Source organism: Gracilinanus agilis, chromosome 6 (assembly GCF_016433145.1).
Source record: "Gracilinanus agilis isolate LMUSP501 chromosome 6, AgileGrace, whole genome shotgun sequence".
NCBI classification, from domain to species: Eukaryota; Metazoa; Chordata; class Mammalia; order Didelphimorphia; family Didelphidae; genus Gracilinanus; species Gracilinanus agilis.
In genome coordinates this window covers 902,814-923,410 of record NC_058135.1, presented here as the reverse complement: position 1 = coordinate 923,410, position 20,597 = coordinate 902,814, and the positions used below count along the sequence as shown (strand labels likewise).

Sequence of the window (20,597 nt, the reverse complement as noted above, 5' to 3'; positions counted from 1 at the left end):
ATTAAATGGGTTTATTGGTAATAAATCGGATCAGGTAAAAGGGAGTTGGAAAGTGGGTCAGGTAAGCTAAGATCTTGAATAAATAATTTCACTAAACTACTTTAGAAGGGGGCAGCTGAGAAGCTCAGTGGATTGAGAACCAGGCCTAGAGATGGGAGGTCCTGGGTTCAAATCTGACCTCAGACCCTTCTAACTGTGTGACCCTGGGCAAGTCACTTAACCCCCATTGCCTAGCCCTTACTACTCTTCTGCTTTGGAGCCAATACATAGTATTGATTCTGAGTGGTTTGCCATTTCCTTCCCCAGCTTGAGAAACAGAGGCAGACAAGGTTAAGTGACTTGTCCAGGGTCCCACAACTAATAAGTGTCTGAACCAATGAAGATGAGTCTTTGGGAACCCAAGCCCAGTGCACCGGCTAGCTGTCATAACCTCGTTTGAGCACTGAAAGTTCTTATCGATTTAAACTATATGGTTACCTTTGGTTTTTCCACCCACTGTCCCCTCGCCCCTTCCTTCCTTGTAACAAGGAGAGCCTGTTATGGGGGAACTATTAGGAGCAGCCAAGGGGCCTAGGCAGATGCTGATGATGGTATATGATTAGGGAGAGAGTCCCAAGCCACGGCTCTTTGTGAGTGAGATAAGCTCCCACACCAGCAGGGTCAGGTCTCCTTTTAGCCCCAAGATTCTCCGCCACGGCCCAGAGGCTGGGAACCAACCCAGCCAGTCACATAGAAATGTTTCCAGGCAGCAGATTGAGACTTCCTGAAACCTCAAACTGAAGATAGCTCAACTGGCTTGGAAAGGCTCGCTCAACTAAGGTTGTAATGCCCATCTGACTGTTATTAATTAGACGGCTGACCATAAGGCAAGCAAGGCTCCAAGACTGTTTTGGTTTAGGTTAACCAGGGCTTCTTTGTCATTAAACACAGGGAAGGGAAGGGTGGGTAAATGGGTGAAGGAAACCCTAAGAGCTTGCCTAAACTGTTGGTGTTAATCAATCTGGAAGCACTGGTTGAGTATGAGAAAGCCTTCGCTTTGTTGCTGAGCCCAGAGACTGGCAAGCCCCTGGGTCCTTTGCTGCTGTTCTTGGTTGTAGCCGTTCTCACTAGCTGGCAAAGTAAAGTAAGGATGTTGTCTATGCCAAGGAAGTATTGAATATTTGGCTAACAGTTGAATTAGCCCTACCTGCCTAACAGAAACTCACTCCCAAACCCCCCTGGGGCCCCAAACACCCTCCAGATGAGTCAGAGAAGTGAGGCTCCCAGGGGTTTGAGGACCCCCTTTTATACCCTGTCCTTAACTGTCACCCTGGCACACGCCCTGGGTGCTCTGCCAGCTTCTGTGTTCCAAAATGGCAACTGCCAACTTGCACCCCCAGAAATATGGCTACTCATTTCTGCATATTACAAGGCAAACCAAACCAAAGCAAACCACGGGCTGACCAGTACATGGCACGTTGCCCATTTGTAGCCCCCACCTTTCCCAGGACGAGGAAAGCCTGTTTCCTTGTCATTTCTCCCGGGTGAGATTGTTTAGTGAGCCCTTGTCCAGAGTTCATAAGTCAATTGATGACTCTGGGTCTGAGTTTCCTTATCTGTGATAACTGGGGCAGTGCCCACTGTTCGGGGGTGGGGTGGGGGGCTCTTAGCAGATCTGGTCGACGGCTGCTGGAGCTGTTGAGTGCCATTGAATGGGGAACAGTTAAAGGTCCGCCACATCTTTGACACCATTATTTCTTCCCAAGTTGGGCCACCTTTCCCCGCGGGAATGAGAAGGAGCCTGGACATTTAACAAGGAATAAAAAAGAAGTGGCCCTGCCCAGGGCTTGGGGGTGGGTGGCTGGGGGTGGTGGAGACTATTGAGCAGACAGACAGCTCAGATAAGCCTAGGAGACTAAGAGTAAGTTGGGGGCAGAGCGGGGAGGAAGCTGGCTAGCTCTTCATTGCTGGTGCTAAGAAGGAGATTTGAACTCTTGCCCGGCTCCTTAGGCATCTAAAAGGCCTAGAAGGAGTGTTGGGTCAGGCCTGGCCAGAGGGCAGATAATGGCCAAGCAGAGATGGCTCCAGAATGCCCGAGGGACCATAAGCAGACAATCCCTGGAGGCTGGAAGCAGCTTCAAGGATCATTTCTCTTCGACAATTTACCAACCAACTCCCCCAGGATGGGTAGTTGGCCCAAAAGGGAGAGGACAAAGTGTGCCTCCTTCCCTTCTGGCTGAGCTGGGCCCATGGGTGGGGAACAGTGCATTGGGGTTCTCCCTGCCCTCTCGCGTTTTCATTCCGCTTCCTGGAATGGATCTCTGGGGAAGGGAGAGAAATATATTGAGAAGAAACGTGATGCCGAGTCAGAATGGACCCGTCAAATATCTTGTAAAGGAGTGAAATAGGGATCCAAGCCTTCGGGAAAATGGAGGAAGAGCCTCATCCTTGGGGCCGGGTGTCAAGGAGGCCGCGACAGAGGGATTTCCTATTTGGGTCCATTTCGAGGAGTGTCGCAGCTCACACATCGCTAGCCCTTTTTTGGGATGAGGGCAGAGCAGGCCTGCTCAAGGCTAGAGAGCTGAGGGCTGCCGGGTGGTCCAGTGGAGAGAGAGCCATGTGTGGGGTCAGGAAGACTCATCTTCCCCAGTTCAAATCTGCCCTCAGATAACGTATTAGCTGTGTGGCCCCCGGCCAGTCATTTCACCCCGTTTCCTCAGTTTCCTCATCTGTAAAATGAGCTGCAAGAGGAAAGGCAAACTCTCCAGTGTCTTCGCCTAGAAAAAGCCCAATGTGGTCAGGACGAGTGGTATTCTTGCGTGATCAGAGCTCCATCTGGTGGCCAGCAATCTTAGTCCAGGTGCTCGTCCCCTCTGGCCCAGATGACAGCAGTGGGCAGACTCCTAGGCGGTGTCCTCCTCCAGGCCAGCCTCCACACTGCTGCCGGCCCTTTTACGAGCACGATTGACCAAAGAACTCCCCTGCTCAGTGAACGAACTCTAGGGCTGCAATAAGGAAACGCCTCTGGGTAGATGTGGAAGATTTCTGTAAACCAGCCCCAACCTATCTTGGGCAGCGAGGGGGCAGCAGCGAGGGGGCACGGCAGACAGAGCACCAGGCCCCGTGTCAGCAAGAATCATGTTCCTGAGCCAAATCTGGCTTCACACTTACTGGGACCCGGGGAAGGTCACTTCACCTTGTGTGCCTCAGTTTCCTCACCTGTCAGATGAGTCAGAGAAGGAAACGGCAAAAGCTCCAGTATCTTTGCCAGGAAAACCCCAAATGGGGTCCCAAAGGTCTGGACGTTGTTGGATCATGCAGCCTCCTCCTGGACTCTGCCATCTGGATAACCTTCCCCGCAGCCCCTCATCTCCTCTTTTTGTGCCTGGTCTCCCTTCACACCTAGAATGCGCTCCCTCCACCTCTCAGATGCCCTTTCCCTTGAAATGTGGCCCAAGCACCTCATTCGACCCAACGAAGGTCTTGCTGCTTTGTCCGAATGGAAGAGACGCCGTGGGTTAGAGCTGCGGACCCGGTGCCTGCTTTAGACGCGTCCTAGCTGTGGGACCTTGGACAAGTCACTTAACCTCAGTCTCCTTAACTGTTCAATGGGGGTAATAGTAGCATCTCCCGTGCAGGGTGGTCACGAGGAGTAAATGATACGACCTTTGTAAAATGCTTTGCAGGGTGCCGGGTAGACCCTGTCTAAATGCTAGTTCCCTTCCCTTCTCCAGCCGCCAGGACCCCCTTTCAGACTCCTCTCGGTTTGCGGCTTTGCACACTTCCTTGTTGGGTCCCTGCGGCTGCGTTTGATCCTGTAAAATGGCCGGGGAGCTGCTCTCAGGAAGGCCTGCAGGTAGCGTGCTGCTCCGCCCAGTGGCTGCCATTCAGCGCGCATGGCTGGCCAGGGAGCAAGAGGAGCCCAGAGCGCTCACCAGCAGGCCGGACGGAGCCGCTTTACGGCCCGAACCCTCCAGCCAATCAGCCGCCTTCTTCTCCTTCCCAACATCCCGAGTCTCTGCCCTTCTTCCGGCCGGGTTTCTGGTCTCCGGAGTCTCCTCTCTCCCTCCCACAAGCCTCGCGGCTGCCAAAGGTTCCAGGGATGGCTTCGAAGAGCCGCAGTCCAGAAAAGCTCCTGGAGAAAACCAGTTGTAAGACAATGAAGCTAAAAGCCCTCTGAAAGGCCTTCGCTAACAGGCCAGTCTGGGTGCAAGAAAATCAAATGCAAGTGCAGGGACACCAGAGGGCTGGGTGGCCGTTCTCCTGGCAAGGGCTCTAGAAGAGACCATCTCCACAGGAAGTCGCCTGCGAGGGGGGCACGGATTCCAAAGGCCCTCTGACCACCCTGCACCTCCTCAATGGGACGTCTGTTGACCTATTCCTCCCCACTTCTCTTTGGATGGCTGCTGGCAGCTCTGGCACTGCCTGAGGGCCCTGGGCTGGCCCCGCCACCAGAAGGAAACCCAGAACCCCCTTGGGGATGGGGGCAATTATAATAGAATTTTGCTACTTGGGGCAAATTTAGTGGAGGAAAGAATTGCCCTGTGGTATAGAGACCTTGGCATTGTCCATAGCGCTGCCAATTTTAGCTGCTTCTCATGGAAGGTGTAGCCCAGAGCTGGTGGCCCCGCTAAGAAGAGAGACAGGTGGATCTCAGGCATCACTCCCCAACCCCATACCTGGCAGGAGGAGGGTGAAGAAGGACCCAGGGAATGGATTGTGCTATGTCAATGGCACCCTGGAGGGGGTGACCAGGGACTAATGAAGGAGTAAGACAAGCTGGCCTCTATCGTGCATCTGTAGCACAGTTCTGGGCCGAAGGCGCAGGGGAGAGAAGTCAGGAGCTCGCTCCAGGGAGGAAGTCGAGAGCCAATAAACAGTTATTCATCTATGCCAGGCACTTTACTAAGTCGCAGGCTTCCAGACCCAGAAAAGCACGCTGCGCCTCCCAGAGATTATAATCCAATGAAGGAAGTCAGTTCCCCAAAGAAAGCTGGCACCGGGTGGGGAAGGGCCAGGGAATGAGGGAGAAACCAAAGTGTTCCAGATGAGTGGAGTCAGGAGACGGCAAAGTCCCTATTCCCATTTCAGGGCTTCAAATGTCCCCAAGCGCCGGGTTTGAATTTGATCCCGGCCCTATACCCAGGCTTCCAGGCAATCTTGAAGCTCAAAAGTCACATTGAATGAATAAAAGCACCTATTTAAGCACCTACTATGTGCCAAGCACTCTGCTACATTGCTGGAGATTTGAACACTAAAAATGAAGCTAGTCGCTGCCCTCAAGAAGCTTACATTTGAATGGAGGTGACAAGACACAGAGGGAAACAGTGGCCATCCTGGAAGGTGTAAAGGGGGAAAGGGGTTTTTTTGGTTGAATATTAAAAGGTTGGTCGCCAAGGGATTGAACAATTATCAGTCCCCAATTAAAGAATAACTTCAAGTATGGAAATTTATTTACAAATGAGAAGAGAAAGTAGAAATAAGGAAATAAGAGAGAGGATAAGATAGCATAAGTAATCTCACACAGTAAGTAATTTGCCCCTAGTTCAATCCAGGTAGATCTAATTAACCCTTAGCCGAGGGAAATCAGGCCTTGATCCCAAGGCTGGAAACTCAGAGGGCCAGAGGCCAGGAGGGCCGAAGGGCCCGAGGTGAATGAAGCAAAAGCTTCAGTCACAGAGTCTCTTTGAAAGGTAAGTTGCTTAAGAGAAGTTCAGGAAGATTCAGTCTTTACATTCACCACGTGGAATTCCAAAGGAAAGATTTAAGAACAGTGTCACCAGCTTCAGAGCTCCTCCAAGTCCCAGTCACCAACCAGAAGAGCTCCTTCAGGTCCTGTTCACCAACCAGAAGAGGTCTCTCTTTAAAGGGGCCTCTTTTGTGTCACTTCCTGTGGTCTCCTCTTAGTTACGTGCCCAATCACAATAGACGCTTTTCTTAGGACTGCCCAAGAGGCAGTCAGTAAATTCTGATTTGTTACTCTAGTACAAGTGGGTTACAGACCACCCAACTTGTGAGTTAAATGGAGATGTTTTTACCTTTGGAGATTAAATCTAGAGATGGGCAGGGTAGATTTAATCTCATTATCACAAAGGTTACAGAGGTGCTCAGTGGGGCCGCAGGGGAATACCGTGACACACTCTCTTCTGGAGCAATGGTAGCACTGATTTTTTTTTTAGGTGTGTGTTTATATATATATATATATATAAACACATATAGGTTTCAAGGTTTACAAATCATTTTCCTCACAACAACCCTGTGAGGTTAGTAGTGCAAGTGTTATCACCCCAATTTTATTGATGAAGAAATTGAGAGATAATGAGTGATTCAGCAACTAAGTGATGGAGTGAAGACTGGAGCCCAAGTACGGTGACTCCCCATCTTGTGCTCTTTCCACTGCACTACTGGCTCTCATTCATGCTGCCCCTCTCTTCTTTGAATGCCTCGTCCTTCTTCTTTGCAAGGCCTTCACATAACACAGTCTGGTTTCAGTCTCTTCGTCACTTCAACAACCTTCCCTGAGCAGCCGTCTTACTTTTATAATCAACAGGGACATATTTCATTTTAATACAGTTCTGTGGTTTTACTTGTCTGCTTTTGTGTTTTTCAAATGTTTCTCCCATTAATAGGTAAGCTCCCTGAGGGCAGAAATGGTGCCGCCTGCCTGCTTTTGCTACAAATAGGAGTAGTGCCTAAAGGAGCGCTCTTCCCTTATTCTCAATGAAATGTTACTGACTAGGTCTTAGATACTTAATGGTTAAATGTGAAAATGATTCATTGTGGGTAAGAGTAAAAGTATGGTTATACAGCCAGGTCTTAGTCTGACGGTATCACCAAAAGGAAAAAGGATGTATTCTCTGTCTGATTCATGGATTCAAATCCAACATGAAATCAATCGTGTCTATTACAGTGTCCAATATAAGGCACGGCTTTTACACATATTCAATCTGCAGCTCTGATTTTGATATTTTAATTTTTCTTAAATGTACTTCCACTCCCTGAAACAATGAAATAATCAGACTGAATTAACCGAGCTTAGACTTCAAGTGACCCCCCAACCCCAGTCTGGATCAATCTTCACAAGAAAACAATGACAAAAGGTACTAACAAAGCAATTTTTAACAAGCACTGAATTATGATCATCTAAAGCTTATTTTTCATAGGGAATAAACAATCCTACTAACTGGTCGAAAATTCAGTTCTTAAAGGAATGATATAAGCACAGAGCATCCTGATCTTCAGAGGGCAAAATGCCTCATGATGTAAGCTAGCCAGCACACCTATGAAGCAGATGAGGTCTTGCAAAAATATTGATAAGCTGAAAAACTGCAAAATATGTTCTGAGACTTTCAAAATTCCTAATTATTGTGTCTCTCCAAAAGGTGAATTCTCACCAACTCCATTAAGGTTTTCCCAAGGGATGTTCTCCTGGAAGACAGCAGAAGAAACAAGTTGATGGGCTAAAGGAGTCATTGGGAGGTTTTAAAAGAATTACATAACAATATAAAATTAGACCCATTTTCTATTTGACACAAACTATGTTAAAACCAGATTACTTCCAAAAGTAAAGGCTAGCACATAAAACTATTCCAGTTAAGGTTGGGCGATTTGGTCTTTTTTCAACCAAAGCATTATTTGGCTTCTTTCTCCCCAAAAGCATATTAGTATGTGTGTGTTTGTAGACATAGCGTGACTTTTCTACACCTCTATGTGGTCTTGAAAGCTGCTGCAATATAAAAATTCATCGCCGGGCAGTCAGATTATTTGTGGAGTGCTTCTATTACGATTTCCACTGCTTCTGAATATATGTCGCTATATGTCCACGTCTACACACACACACACACACACACACACACACACACACACACACGGAAAAGCTGCCTCTTCAAAAACCTTAGCTCAGAACGAGAGGTAAAGAAAAAGATGTCTTAATTCGCTAATGGCAAGCTCAGTCACATCTTTGGGATGACCCTAAGAGAGCCTCACCATAATCTTGCTAAAGTAGCCATAGAACCAGAGAATTCTCGAACCCACTGGTGTTTACATGTCCACGGGTCTAGCTGTTCAGTGCTAAGCTTATTCCCAACAACATTTGTTTTCTTCTGGACCAAAGTAGCCTCTAGTCATCAAAGTCCGGAATGTCATCGTAAGAGCAGCCTCTGTAGCCTTTGGAAGCGTAGTAGGCAACGGGCGAGTGGTAGAATCCGGGCTGGAATACCAGAATCCCCATGATCAGGACAGGAGTGGCTCGGTCTGTCCCCCTTTGCTGATATCTCCAGCTAACAGCAGAGCACCTAGAACAGTGAGAAAGGCGCCAATCATAAATAGCACTATGGCAAGCGCTATTGCCTTGTCAGGGATCTTGGGAGGGCTCTTCTTAGACGGAAGGTCAACGTAGCCTTCATCTGTGCTAGAAAGCTTAGAATATTTCACTTTGCTCCTGGGGAGCCCAGTAGTTACATCGTTTCAGGATGGCATCATAACAAAGAGACTGTTTCCTCAGCCAGAACCTCGGGCCCAAGCCCATCTCTCCTTCTTCAGGCCTGGCAGGACACGTCCAAAGCAGCCAGCGATGGCCAGACCCCTGGGAGAACTAATGGACTGACGGCCACCGGCCAGCAGGAAACGGGCTCTTTTCCTCCGGTAGCACTGATTTGATTGTGTTCACAGAACTAGGAAATGGATGTCAGGATGGGACAAGGACACCCACACAGCAGCAAGGTACCTTGGGAAAAGATGGCTGCGGTGCCCTTAGGGAGCCACGTGAGACTGGCACTAGTCAGTGCAGGGTGGGAGTTCCCGAGCCAGAGCTGGTAAGTCCTCCAGGGCGTGGTCTCTATTCCAAGTCACAATATGGCTGGTGAGGAGCGGGCAGTCCTATCGGGAGGCATGGCTGGAGCTGCTCTAGAGAACGGGACTCATCCCAGTCAGGATACCAGGACTTTCATGGGGCTTATGGGCCACTGAAAGCCCTCCAGGGAGGAGGAGTCAGCAGCAGCCCACTCCTCTATCCCAGCCTGCAACTGTAAAACTGGAACTGGGAAATCTTTAGCAAGAGAAATGAACCCATAAGAGAATAGACCCAATGGTAATCTGTGCTTTTCTAAGCCAATATGCTGCCATCCTGACTTATGAGTCAGCCGCTCCTTTCCATTTGGGTTTAAACACCACAAGTAAAGGGAAGACCAGGTGACTTGAGCAGTGTGCTGGCTGCCCACTGCATGACAGAATCGGATTCCCAACGGATCTGAGTGTTGGAGAACACCAGACCGAACGGGAGATGAAATGTGTTCGAAATAAAAGTAAAGTCGGAAACTTGACTCTAAAATTCGACGTGGCAAATGCAGAATGGGAGCGCGGGGAGAAAGCAGGCTGCAGGGCATCCGTTGTTCGCTTTGCTTTGGTTTTAACAGACAGCAAGGCCAACGAGAGTCAGTGCTGTTATGGAGTGGCCCAAAAAGAGACTGCTCGCTTCCACTGCAGGAAGGGCGGCACTGGGCTCCCTCTCCCATGGCCACACCTCAAGGGCTGCGCTCACTCCTGGGAGTCCCGTTTTAGTTGGGAGGTCTGTGGCTGCACTGGAGAGGAGTCAAGATGGTGCCAGGGACCACGTGAGCCTGGGGGTGGGCAGCTGGGGAGGGAGGATGGCTGTCCTCGGCCATTTGAAAGGCTGATCCCCAGAACAGAGATTAGGCTTGCTTCCTTTGGTCCCGGAGGACAACTGGAAATTGGAGGTTAGAAACTGGAATGGAAAAGAATCAAGGTGAGGCTTGGGGAAAACTAGCCTAATAAGTAGGGCTAGCCCACAGTGCAATGCGTTCTCTCTGGACTGGTGGCTTCCTTCTCCCAGGGGACCCACAGCAGAAGGCTGGGTGAGCCCTCCTGAGGTTTGTTACCGTGCACTAGTTGGACTTAGGGAGTAGCCACTGGGGTCCCCTTTAGCTCCCAGGCCGGGGATGGGTCCAGGAGAGCAGTCGGGTCCATGCGGGTCAGAAGAGACCACAGCCCCTAGATGGGGAGATCTTCAGCTGAGGCCGAGAGCCCGAAGGAGGCCCCCATTCAGGCCGTGGTGAGCTTGGGTGGGAAAATCAAAAGGACACCTTTAGTTCTGTCCCGTTCATTTCCCTGGCCATTAAAACCGCTTCCGAATCTATATAAATGCAGAAGCGTGATTAAAAGGGGGAGGGGCCCTTGTGGCGACTTGGGCCCGAGGGTCACACAGCTCTAGACAAACCGTCCTTATCCCGCCGAGGTCCTTAACGTTCCCCGAAGGGCCTCCCAGGCGGCAAGAGCTTCCCAGCGATAAGCAAGTGACTTGTGGAGCTCACGTGGTCGGCATAGCCCGAATGTCCCCGAAATAGTCTCTTTCCATGGGGCCGAGCTCAGCCGGCCGCTCCGGCAAACATCCAAGAGAAACGCCCGACCCCGATTCCTAAGAAATTCTCCGAACAGATGGAGCCAGCGCACTCGGGGAACAGTAGTTCTCCCAGCACCGCAGGCCGACCCCGGGTCAGAACTACTTTAACAGCTAGCATTTATGCAGCGCTTTCCGCTTTGCGGGCGCTGCTACAAATGCCTCCCTGGAGCCTCACGGCTTTCCTGAGGGGCCGGCGCTATGAGTATCCCTGTTTTGTGGATGAGGAAACTGAGGCAGACAAGGGACTTGACTTGTCTAAAGTCACACAGCTAGCCAGTATCTGAGGCCGCCTTTGAACTGGGGTCTTTCAGATTCCTTTGCTTAGGCTCCTGGGGTTCATCCGAATGCGGATTCTTTTCACTGGGAATAGAGTAACGCCCGGGGCTATAAGCGGCTTTAACTAAAGCTCGAGGGAGGCTCTACAATCATTTTTCGGAGATATGCGGCTCCGGAGACCAAGAAACCCCCTCGACCCACGGCAGTCTGGGAGACCGAGGTCTGAGGCCCTTCCGGCCACCACGGGCTTTGGCACCTACGGAAACCTCGCCACAGCCTCTCCGTGCGCCGGAATGAGAGAGCGCAAAGCAGAACCGCCGTTTGTGGGCCCCCGCAGGGTGGGCTTTGGGGGAGCGCAGCGGTCCGGGAGGGAAAACTCCTGCTTTATGTGTGACGCTGTGCCTCGCGCGCCTGCTGGCAGGACTCGAGTCCCAAGGCTGGGCGCACTCCGGAGGCGGCAGGAAAGTGGCCGAGCCAGCGCCACCCGCACACGGACGTGGAACCCGCAGGGGAAGCCGGGCCGCTCTCTTCATTTTTGTGCCTCTCCGCCGCCGCTTTCTCTCGGAGCTGCTGCTTAGCTCATCAGGGCCCAGCCAGCTCGCGGGGAGCCCGATCTAGAAAGGTTTTGCTCCCCGTTTCTCTGTCTCTCTCTGTGTCTGGCTGTCTCCCTCTCTCCTAATAAATGTTTGGAATCTGGTCCAGAAGCCCCGGCTGGCCCCTTCCGGTGGGGCCCGGCCATCCCGCGGTGAGTTGCCTGGGGGGGGGGGGGGGGGGGCGGCGCGAGGTCGGGCACCTCCCCTCCACGCCCTCAGGGCCTCTCCGGCTGCCGGGATCCGATCCCTGCCCGCCTTGTGTGCACACAGATTCATTCTGCCGTCGGAATACTTGTTTGATGCAGCTAGGCGGGAGTGGAGAGAGCGCTAGGCTTGGAGCTGGGCACGCCTCCGTTCCAGTCCAGGCTCAGATGACCCCGTCTTGCCCCTGGAGAAGGAAATGGCAAAGCTCGGCGGCGTGGGCCGAAGTCTCCGTGCCGCTGGGGGGTGGCGGTGCTCTCCCCACCCCCCACCCCCTCAGGGAGCGGTGCTGAAGGATAACCAAGAAGGAACCGAGACCGTCAGGGTTCTGGGTGACAGCACTAATCTCTCGATCCCTAAAGAAATGGAGTAGCCCAGTGTGTGGGCCCTGACACGGGAATGGGGTACTGAGAGTCGGTCAGTCAACACTGATTAAGCACCTAATACCTATGGCAGGGGCAGCTGGGTGGTGCAGTGGGTAGAATGCTGGAGCTCGAGTCAGGAAGGCCTGAGTTCAAATGTGTGCGATCCTGGACAAGTCATTTCACCCCGTTTGCCTCAGTTTCCTCATCTGTCAAATGGGCTGGAGAAAGACATGACAAACCCCTCTAGTATCTCCACCGAGAAAACCCCAAACGGGATGGCTAAGCGGAGGCCTGAAATGGTTGAATAAAAACAAGCAGCAGCTACAGAGACATCCATTGGGGGGTGGGGGTGGGGGGGGTGGGGAGCTGAAGCTGGGCCCGGGCTTCAGGCCGGGCCGGCCTCTTATCCCGGATGTGGCCGGCTGCAGCTCGGATATTGGATAGTTGGCACGTACTTGGCTCCGGGCATTTTCGGCGCCCCAGAATTCTCCCCCTTCGGGTCCGCAGGCGGCCTCCCCCGCCCAGGTGCCTCTCTCTTCCCCTGAAGAGGCAGGCTCCCGGGTGCTGACAGGAGCCTCTGAGCGCTCCCCCTCCTGGTGGGATGCGGGCACTTCACTCCGACGGCTCAGCCAGGCGCCCCGCGCTCCCTCTCTGACCTGCGGTGGTCAGCGCCATTGCGCATGCATCAAGCTTGCCCGGCTCACCTTCAGGGGAAGCCGGATTCGGGAGGACCCCATCCTCTGGCCGCGGCTCCCTTTCCTCCCTTACAGCGAGCGCCCTGTGGGCCAGAAGGCCGGCCGCGCGCGCCGGGAAGGATTGGGGAGGAGGCGGGCCAGCCAGGCAGAGCAGCACCCCGGGCTTTCCCTAGGAGGGCTTCGGGCTGTCAGCTCCGCCTTGTCTTAGGGCAAGTGAGCTTTGTGCTTGGGCCGGAGGGCTTCTAAAGCCTCTGGCCGGGGTTTGGCTCCTTCTCCCCTGGCAGGACAAGCAGAGGCCCTCTTCCCTGTCTGGACCTTGTTCCTTGTGGCCGTGGAGTTGCTCAGTTGTGGCCACCTCTAAGTCGTGACCAACTCTAAGTGGGGGTTTTTCCCCGAAGGTTGTCTGGGCAGAGATTCTGCAGTGGGTTGCCACTTCCTTCTCCAGTGTGTCCCCATTTTACAGAAGAGGAAACTGAGGCAGGTGACTTTGTCTGAGTCATGCAGCTAGAAAGTGTCTTAGGCTGGATTTGAACTTGGATCTAGCCAAGTCGCTTGGCTTCCTCTTCATTGGGCTGCTGGGGATGCTGTCTGTGATAAGTTCTCTTTGCCTTTGCTTCATCTCTGCTGTCTCTTACAAGACAACAATGACAGGGCGTTATGCGTGCTCAGTGACACTCCAAAAGGAGAACTCCAGTTAGGAAGTGTTTAGAAACGTACTGGGCGGCCACAATGGCAACCTCCCTCTGTTCTTTGGGAGAACCTTTCCGGCCACACGCAGAAAGTAGATGACTCAACAAACTGTGTGGTAGAATAATCCATAACCTTTGGGTCTAGTCGGGTGCTCTAGAAAGCTGCTGATGGATAGCTGGCCGCGCCCCAGGGTAGAACATAGAACTTGGATTCGGAAGACAGGAGTTCAAATGTGGCCTCTGGATGATCCTGTGCAAGTCATTTAACCTCTGCCTGCCTCCACTTCCTCATCAGTAAAATAGAGATAATAAACTCTGAAGGGCTGTGGTGGGGATGACATTTGTAAAGTACTTTGCAACCTTTAACGTGCCCTATAAATGCTAGCTATTAGTATTCCAATGTTAACTAAATGGACCAAATTGTATCTCAGAAGGGAGAGTGCCTTCAGGTCAGCGGGCAGCCTCTCAGTGCACTAAAATATTTCTGTTCTTTTCCGTTTGGCTGCTTACTTGGCGTGACTTCCAGGCACGGGGACCTGCTGGGGGCCTCGGTTTTCCCTAGAGTCCCCTGTGTGGTCTTCTTGCGGCAGCTGCTTTGCCTGCTCCCCTTTGTTTCCCACGTGGGTAGCACCGTGCTTTAGTAAGCGCTTAATGAAAGCTCCCCCTCTGTCTGTGGAACTCTGTGTCTGCGTGTCTCCCCCTGCCCGTCTGTCCGTCCGCCCATCTCTAGGCACGCCAAATACAACAGGTTACTTTTCCCATAGAAATCTGAATTGGGTATGTATCAGGAGCACCATCGACTCTCGGAACGTGGGGAAACGGATTGCTTTTGACGAATATTGTTCTAGTTGGTCATTGGCAGAGCATTGCGTCTATCTGCGTGCCCAGCTTCTCCTGCTCCTGGGAGAGCCTCCAGACCAGTGGCGGCACAGTGTGCTGAAGTGGCCCCAGTGCTGTCTGTAAAGACCATTCGAGTGGCACTCCACCCTGGTGCCGGGGTGACTCCAGCTCCCCAAGGCCTCGAATGCCGAGACAAGATCTGGCAGCTTTTGCCGCACTGGAAAGGTTTCACATTGTGGCTGACACAGAGGCCAATTGTTTTCCTTCTGGGCTTCCCACTTTGTGGTCTCAGATCCCCTTTACACTCTTTAAGTAGAATTGTGGACCCTGGAGAGGTTTGCTTTACGTGCGGTTATCTCTATCAGTACTTACTGAACGAGAGAGATATTGAAAAATGTTTATTTAAGTCACCGAAAAGAACAGAAGGAAGTCCGTCATGTTAACACTTGGTGCTGTGCTTCGGTTGACTTTTCATGACCTCAGTGGAGTTTTTCTTGGCAGGGACACTGGGGTGGTTGGCTATTTCCTTCTCCAGCTCATTTGATAGATGAGGAAACTGAGGCAAACAGGGAAAGTGGCGTGCCCGGTTTCACAGAGCTGGGAAGCATCCGAAGGCAGATTTGAGTCCAGGAAGATGAATCTTCTTGACTCTAGACCGGGTACACTCTCCACCATGCCACCCAGCTGCCCATGTTGATATATAGTTAAGGAAAATAACTGTTTTCCCAAGAGAAGAAACATTAGAGAAGAGCGGCATCGTTTTGCATGTTTTAACAGATTCTTGAATGTTTGGCTTAGTTGAGGACGGCTGTATTTCCCCATCTTCTGCATTTAAGCTATTGCCGTCAGCTAGTTGGTTGAAGAATATGAAGGAGACCTAGCATCATGCACCTATGGAGTTGGAAGAGGAAGGAGGATTTGAATAGAGGAATCATTTTGATTTCACAAGTCCCCTGAGTGGATCTGGGGTCCTCCAGGAGTCTCCAGACCATACTGTGGTAACTGCTACTTTAGATAATTGCTTCCACTTATTTATCCAGGAAAATGTACACGGCTATATGCCAGAATGGGAATCCCTGCTAGCCACAGGGAAATCAGACCCAAATGACTAAAACCCTGTGCTATGTGACCTTGACGAAATCACTTACTTTATTCTCTTTAGCAAATCTTAGTTTTAAGAATTGGATGAAATGTCTTCTGAGGGCCTGTCCATGATGCATCTGACTCTTACCAGATCTGTGAAAAGACAACGATACAGCATTTATATCATTGATCGGCACTGAAAAACCAAAGTAATCTAAATGGGAAGATCTGAAGGAAATATTTTCATTGAAAACCAACACAGCTTCCAGATCTTTGTAACCATGTGGATCAGAAGATTCCCTCTAGGGGGCACAACGACAATGATTTTTGAGCCACTAGATAATAAACTGTAGATCTCTCCTGTTATAAAGGGATTAAGCTAGTAAGGTAATAGCTGGTTGTAATAAGGGAATAGGCTAGAGGTAATAGGGAAATTAAGGCAGAGGTAAGGTTGTAATAGGGGTTAAGGCAGGTAAGGGACTAAAGGTAGTGTGAATAGGGAATAAGGGACTGTGGATAGGGTTTGTGGATCCCTAAGGCAATAAAATGGATAACTAAGGTACAATGGTGAAGGTGGTAGATTGAGGTGGTAGGAGAAGTAAGGGAATGACTGAGTTTAGGGAATATAAACACAGAGGTATAAAGAATTGCAAGGTAGAGGATGAGGTATTCTAGGCAGGCAGCTGCAGTCTGGGGAACACAGACTGGGACACAGTTTTGAGACAGACACTGAGGGGAAACAGACTGAGCCCTTTAAGCAGGAAGGGCACTTCTACAGACAAAGGTTGGGGCCAGCCAAGAATGGCTTGAAACTGACTAGAGGACTTTCTAGTCAGTTTCTCAGGTTCACAAAGGAAGAGTTCAGAGGAAGTATAGAGATTACACTTTCTCTAAAATGGACACTTCCAATTCCCTTCAAGACCCAGAGACAATATTATTCTTTTCTCCCCTTCTCCCTCTCTTATCAATCAACTAACAAAGTAGCTAAAGGTTTGACTAAGTGACAAACAGGGTTTATTGAGTTTTAGGGTTGATTGGAAGGGATGGAGGGATACAAGGTAACTCTAACAGCCGCCTAGAGAAAGCCTCAGGTGGGGGAGAGACACAGGAATGTGAGACTGAGAAAGGACCTGCCTTAACTCAGCTCGGAGAGGTTTTTGTAGCATAACAGGGTTAGGAAAGCTGGATACAATGCTTCAAGAGATAATTTGTAACAAGGGTAAGTCCTATTTGACTATGGGGAAACTAAATTATCAAGTTTGAAAGCTACCACACAGAACCACCCTCCTTTCAAAATTCACAGGAATTCAGGAAAAGGAAATGATGATTGGGAATAAGGGAGGTTAGGGAGATCTAAATGAAATAGTTAAGCTAACAAATTTTAAGAGAAAAGCTGCAGAATATAGGCCAGGTTTTCAATCCAAAGATAGAGCTCAGTTTGACCCTCCTACTCTCATTGAGTCTCCAGGGTCAACTGTCTAACCTCAGTATTCTAAACCCTTTTCAACTGTCAGAAACTCTGCAGTAAGGCTTTGCAGGGTTAATATGCACCCTTTTGCACTACATTTTGCCCATTTTCCCTCCTAAATTTGCAGCTTGCAACATTTAGTGGTTACTAAAGTCTAAGGGATTACTACTCTTATTCTAAGCTAAAATCTACTAAGCTCTTATCCCTAAGTTTGCAAAATAAGAAAAAGGGTTGCTATCTCCTAAACTATGCTAAAACTAGACTAAGCTTAACTAAGACGGGTTATGGTAAAGGCATAGGGAAGGAATGGGGATTTTAAGTTTGCAAAAAAATTTGACAGAAAGGAAAACAAAGTAAATGTAAACATTCACAAACATTCTTAAAAGTAAGATGCTAAACAGAATAAAGTAATGAATTCTATCTATGTATCTATCTAATTTTATGAACTAACAAGAAAATATTAACTAAGAAGAAAAATCTTGCAATATAAGCTCCTAAATTCTAGTTCACTTTTAAAGTTAGTGTATGAATATGTTAGTACACTTATGCCTATGTTAGAAATGTTAGTGAGAATAAGTAAGACTATAATTATTTGTAAGTCTATTGGTCAAACCATAGACTTATGCTATGTACAATATTTACAAAGAAAGCTTAGAAAATCTGTCCCTGTTCTAACTTACCAAACTAACTAAACTGTCCCTGTGTGTTAGTAAAACTTATTGCTATAGTAGGTAAGCAAAATTACATATTTACATGAAGTGTCAGGTGATTTGAGTAGAAGGTGTCTGAACTAAAGTAAGAGAAAATTCTGTACTATGGCAGACATGCTCTTCTCTCTTAAGTGTAAGTTTAGTGTTTCACATGTAGATGTGAATTCAGGAAAATGTTTTATGTGTTGTCTAGTGTGACTTATCCGTGTAATGATGTGTTACATACTTACTCCACTGGAATTCTTTTGCAATGTGCACGTACTGCTTGGATGGAATCTAGTGAATGCAGTGAGAATTCTGTTGGGGGTAAGTTATCGCCTTCAAATACATGTGTCCAATGCTGATCCAATGCTCCTCTTCACAGTGTGGATGTCCTTCTTATGATTGATGCATTCAGTCATGGATGTCTTTTGTAGTTCTCAGGTTTGCTGTCCTCGTGAAGATCTGCGAAGTCAGCAACACCTCACTTGTGTCTTTGATGTTATCCTGCGCTTGTCATCTTATACTGGAACTGATGTTCTAGTGTGTTGACTTGTTTTAGGAACAAAGTTCAAATGTCTATCAAATGTGAATACTTTTTCTTCTTCCTTTTCTCTTTGTGGTTTAATAAAGATGATTATAGGCAACAAAAGAGTTCGTGATTATGTCTTTGTGTTTTTCATTTATTCGTCATCTTCAGTTTCTAGATTTGGGATTGATCATAAATCAAATGTTGTGTCTTCTTTTATTGATTCTTTTCATTGTCATAATTGTTTACAGATGATTCTTCTAAGTGATTGGGATTGGGATAATCATTTGGGTATAAAATTTGATGTAATGTCTGATTGTTTACTGGCTCTTGGTCTAATTCTGGTTCTGATTCATGCTCTGATTGTTGTTCTGATTGCTGTTCTGGTTCTATGGTCTCATGTATAGATTGTGGATTTTCTAGGGACTTATTTGACTGATCGGTTGGTGCTAGTTGATCTTTGTGCTGTATTGTATCTGGGTTGTTTGGTTGTTGCTGGGACATGTCTTTTGCTGGCTTGACTTGGGTGACATGGAACCAAGGATCCTTTCCTTTAATTTTGATTACACTCGGAGTAGTTAGAATTATTTGGAATGGTCCAAGCCACTTGGGTTCTAACACAGACTTCCTAGTGAAGTTTCTAGTGTAAACATAATCTCTAGGTTGGAAGTTGTGTAGATTAAAATCAAAGGGTACTCTTTGATGTATCAAGCCTAATGTATCAACTTTATGGAGTTGAGTTAATCGTTGCTTGAGTAATTTAATATATTCATAGAGTTTGCATTCCATACCCAGGTATGATAATTTGTGAATGCTTTGAGGTGATTTGCCATGGAATGGTGGATGTCCATACAGCATTTCGAATGGTGAAACATGTGTAATGCTGTTGGGTTGGCATATTAGGTGGAATAGTGCCAATGGTAATGCATCAGGCCATTTCATCTGGGTTGTTTGGTTGTTGCTGGGACATGTCTTTTGCTGGCTTGACATGGGTGACATGGAACCAAGGATCCTTTCCTTTAATTTTGATTATACTCGGAGTAGTTAGAATTATTTGTAATGGTCCAAGCCACTTGGGTTCTAACACAGACTTCCTAGTGAAGTTTCTAGTGTAAACATAATCTCCAGGTTGGAAGTTGTGTAGATTAAAATCAAAGGGTACTCTTTGATGTATCAAGCCTAATGTATCAACTTTATGGAGTTGAGTTAATCGTTGCTTGAGTAATTTAATATATTCATAGAGTTTGCATTCCATACCCAGGTATGATAATTTGTGAATGCTTTGAGGTGATTTGCCATGGAATGGTGGATGTCCATACAGCATTTCGAATGGTGAAACATGTGTAATGCTGTTGGGTTGGCATATTAGGTGGAATAGTGCCAATGGTAATGCATCAGGCCATTTCAAGTGAGATTCTGCACATATTTTTGCTACTAGATTCTTCAAAGATTTATTCAGGCATTCAATCTGTCCATTCGATTGTGGTCTAAAAATTGAGTGAAGATGTCTTTTGATTCCTAAGGTTTCATAAACTGTAGCTAAAATTTTATTTGTGAAATGGGACCCAGAATCTGATGCAATATGTAGCGGAATACAGAATCTGGGTATCAATTCTCTCAGTAAGATTTTCACAACAAATGCTGAGGTGTCACGTTTTGCTGGAAAAGCTTCTGGCCACTTGTTAATCTATCCACTATCACTAAAGCATATCTATAACCTTGACTTCTTGGCATTGTGATGTAATCAATTTGCAAGCATTCAAATGGTGTATAAGCTAATGGTTTTCCTCCCAGACTGTGGACTTTTGTAATTGTCTGGTTGTAATGCATATAAATTCTGCACCTCTGTGAAACTCTCATAGCAACTTCATATATGCCCCTTGCATTCCAATACCTATTTATGGAATCTGCCATTCCCAGACTTCCATAATGCCCTTTCTGGTGTAGTGCATTGCAAAAGGTGAAATGTAGGGATTTAGGTAACATAGGTTTTCCATTTGCTCCCAGCCAAACTCCATTAGTAAGGTATGCACCGTGATGTTTCTTCCAATCCTTCGCTTCCTTTGGGGAGTATGCATTTTTGAGATCATCTTCCCCTACCAAAGATAAGTTCAGAATTGTAAGTGGTCCATACTTTGCTGTGTATTTGGCTGTGATATCTGCACGTTTGTTCCCTAATTCCATTGGCCCTTGGATTTTGGTATGAGCTTTGCAATGGATGACTGATACTTGGGCTGGTAATTGGATTGAATCCAACAACAAAATTGATTAAATATGCTATTTGTTTGCCATTGGATGTAATGAAGCCTCGATTTTTCCAGATTTCACCAGAATGATGCACGACTGAAAAAGCATAACTTGAATCGGTAAAAATGTTTGCTTTGCGATTTTCAGCAAGTTTCAGAGTATGTATCAAATCGACTTATTCTGCTCCTTGAACACTCATGGTAGATGGTAATGATGAGTACCAAAGGGTCTCAGAGGCTGTCACTATGGCTGCTCCGGTATATCTCTGATTGTCTACTATATATGACGATCCATCTGTGAATAAGGTCATATAGGGGTTTTTCATGGGCTTATCATCTAAATCAGGTCTTGTTTTATGCATGATATTAAGTGCATCTTCACAGACGTGTAGACTTTTTCCCTTCAGAGGTAAATCTGGAATCAGAGTCACAGGATTTAAGTTTCTGCACCGGTGAAAAGTTATATTTTCATTAGCCAACAAGATTGCTTGGTATTGTGATAGTCTTTAGGAGGTGAATGCTTGTAA

At 48.1% G+C, this 20,597-nt stretch overlaps 1 pseudogene; it reads right to left on the bottom strand.

The window, feature by feature from the left end:
* Positions 1-8,098: 8,098 nt before the first annotated feature.
* On the bottom strand, positions 8,099-8,460 carry LOC123252973 (annotated as a pseudogene).
* Between the last annotated feature and the right edge of the window lie 12,137 nt (positions 8,461-20,597).